The sequence below is a fragment of the Tympanuchus pallidicinctus genome, unplaced genomic scaffold, assembly GCF_026119805.1.
Source record: "Tympanuchus pallidicinctus isolate F22 unplaced genomic scaffold, pur_lepc_1.0 scaffold25, whole genome shotgun sequence".
Taxonomy (NCBI): Eukaryota; Metazoa; Chordata; class Aves; order Galliformes; family Phasianidae; genus Tympanuchus; species Tympanuchus pallidicinctus.
In genome coordinates this window covers 6,839,997-6,843,344 of record NW_026294742.1, presented here as the reverse complement: position 1 = coordinate 6,843,344, position 3,348 = coordinate 6,839,997, and the positions used below count along the sequence as shown (strand labels likewise).

Genomic DNA, 3,348 nt, shown 5'->3' with positions numbered 1-3,348 from the left:
GCCATTAATTATTTTCTGGATCTTTTAATTATTTTTACTAGGGTGACTAATCCAGCAAGATCTGTTTGTAAAAACAGATTATAGACACAAACTAGAACATGACCTAGGGAAGCCACAGCAAACTGGCTCTTATCTCCCATCACAACTCCTGGCATCCCCTCCTCCATTTGCATATCATAGTAAGACTGCAGTAAATATTCAGGATCATTCTCATCCAGCATAACCGCACTGACTTGTGGGAGATGATCCTGAGCGGTGTTCCAAATAGGTGTCACACAACATCAGTTGAAATGTGGCTTTCTATTCAGTCTTCATTTTACTCAGATAAATTAATTGTTTGTGCCTCCTTGCTGTTTTGCAATGAGGCTGGCATATTACGCAGACATTTACCTGTAGGACGAGCTATGACTGCTGCAAAAAAGCACCGCTTCTTTTCTACTTGGAGGGTATTTCCTCTCCTCACTCTGCTCTCATCTCCTCCCATCACACGCAGCAAAGGACAGCTGACATTAACATGTCAGATATCCTTCACTTTTATGTTAGAAATGTGCTTAGCTCCTATTCTATTAGACATTGTATTTCTAGTTAAAGAACTTGTACAACACCAAAAACCACTGGCTTTGAAACCTGTCATCAGTCACTTATCAAACTAATAAAAACCGTAACCACCAGCCTGGATCCCAGCTGCACCCTGCTATTAACCTCCCTTTTTTAATTTGGAAAGGTTCCCTTAGTTTTCCACCCTGCCGGTGGTTTTTAACACAACATGTCAATTCCGCTCCTTTTCTGCAGTTTAAGCATTAACCTTTGTTCTGGAGAGGTGTCAGGTTCTCCTTGAAAAGTAAATTACTGGCTGGCCCTGGCCACCCCGAGAAGCTGAGGGCTCCAGCACAGCCATCGTGCTCCTCTGCAAATGTCCAAAGTCCTTAATCCTAGCATCAAGTGGAAGAAGAATGGGTATGGGAGCAGGAGGGTGGCAGGAGAAATGGCATCCCAACACAACGCTCAACAATGCCTACAGACAGACACAGCACTCTCACTTGCAGAGGAAATGATTCTGAAGGGACCTGGTACTAGATCATCCCCACCTTCTGACGAGGCTGCATCAGAGAAACACAGAATGGCTTACGTTGGTGGAGACCTTAAAGATCCAAGCCCCCAGCCATGGGCAAGGTTGCCAACCAACAGCTCTCCAGCCTGGAGAATGGGGAATCCACAGCTTTTCTGGGCAGTCTGTACCAAACTTGGATGGTTCCTCCCCTCTCACTACTGCCAATTTGCAAAAGATTTGGCACAGGTCACAGGGAACATATTCTTTTCTTTTTGAAAGTGTCTCACTAAAACATGAGATGAAGACAGTTGGAGCAAACTTTTTGAAATTTCCAAGATGTTGATGTGTCTCGTCAGCATCAACTATGCTATTTGCCCCCCTCCTGCAAAGAGACAGAGTGCTTTATCCTTCCCAAAGGTAAACAAATGAGGGAAGAGATCAAAAGTCCTGTCCATCTTAACCACTCCGGAGAGCAGGGGGAGCTGGCAGGGACAAATTGAGTGGTGCTGCTTGCTGGCATGGATATGCTGTGCTCTCCTCACTGCAGAAGGGCCAGGAATTGTAGCGGGAGCAGAAAGAATTTTGCTTCAATAGGCAGTCTTGATGAAGTTAAACAAAGATTTTGCATTACGGAAGAAAACAGACCACAGGCAATCATCTAGTTTCAGATTTTCCTTGCTTCTCTAAGCAGCTGTGTGCTGTTCATCAAAAAAGATCACAGCGAGGACATGATTTCATGTCAGTCTTGCATCCTCCCCTTTAAGAAAGCTTAAGGCATCCTTTCAGACTGAGTTATTTCCTTAAATTGATTGGTAGAGCTTTAACATTGCCAGAAAAACAATGCAGTCAATATAATCCACAAAAATATCATATTTTGACAGAGCAAAATAAGAAGAAAAAAGCCTCCAAGCCTTTAAGTAACATTGGCACTGAGCAGTGAGTCACAGTTCCCCTTGGGGAGAAGCAGACAGAAACCCTCATGCTGCAGACTTCAGCCTGATTTGCGATGCAAAAAGCAAGACGAACACAATCAGTCTTGCCTCCATTTCAGTTTTGTTTGCATAGAATGTTCATAATTACGGGCTGTTTGGAGAGCTGTGTTCTGTACACAGCATACAATAAACACATAAACAGTGCTGGGGTCGGCCGCAAGAGTCCTGAAAGCTGTCAACTTTTCAGCACTGAAGAACTGAAAAAGAAAAATTTGGAAGTATACCACAGTTAGCTAAATAATCTCAGTGTTCAACAGCGTGAGGAAAAGCACGCTGCATTTTCATTTCCTTTGCATCAAGAGCATTAAAATTGAAGAACTGACAGAAACTGCATGATAACATGGTTCAGAGGCCACCGGGGTGCTGTGTGCCTGCTCTGCAGAAAGCAAAATGAAGGGGATTCCAAAAGTGCAAGCTACACCAGCATTCATGGATTATTATTAGATGTAAGCATTCAATTCCCTCTCAATGATACCTGGACAAAGATTCATTTTTTTTCTCCTCCTACACACTGTCCTGGGGAGCTGTGGTTGTTTGAAATCCAGTGTTATTTCCGTGAGCAGCTCCTTGTCTGTGAGGGTATCACTGGGGATATCCACTGCGATGTTCAGAGGGAGCTGTCAATTCAGTGCCCTTTGGAACCGGCCAGTCTGATTAACGTGCAAATCCAGCAGGTTTTTTCTTCTGTCACAATTAGCCAAGAGATATCCAACTCAGGTTCCATAGTAAAACAGCCATCGTTTTGAGTAGGAAATTTAATTTCTGTAAAATTTAACGCATTGGAATTTGCGACGTCTGCTATGAGGTGCATTCAGAGAAGTCAGTGAAATCACAAAATGCTTACGAGTTCAAAGTGAGCATTTCTCTTCGCCTCAGCAAATTCTGACAACACATTGAGACTTCCCCCCTTGTCACAAATAAGTGAATGGCAGCAGGAAAGCACCATGCTCAGGATGGTTCACAGGCTGCTCAAGAAAAGCAAACAAGGAAATGTTGTGAGGGTTAGCCCCTTTGCCAATGTACCATTCCTAGCTTGCCAAAACTGTGTGGGACTGCAGGTTTCTGGTTTGTTGAATAAGACATCTGAGAAGGATTTTGAGGATGAATGTTAATTTACACTCTGTTTCATGCGATGAAGGGCTCATTTTCACTCATCATCCTTTAACGCTTCTGCATGTTTATATAATCAGAGGAAAATCAGGCTTATTTTAAGTCTTTTCCAAGCTATTAAAAGGAAAATTCATTTTCATGGAAAATTTGCTTTGTAACTCCATGAAGTCCCTCCAGGATCAGTGATCACAAGGC

General features: G+C 43.1%; 1 protein-coding gene across 2 annotated transcripts in view; it reads right to left on the bottom strand.

Annotated features, from left to right (window-relative positions):
• Positions 1 to 3,348, bottom strand: part of TRPC7 (transient receptor potential cation channel subfamily C member 7) — a 56,409-nt gene that overhangs the window by 10,850 nt on the left and 42,211 nt on the right. The window lies entirely within an intron of this gene.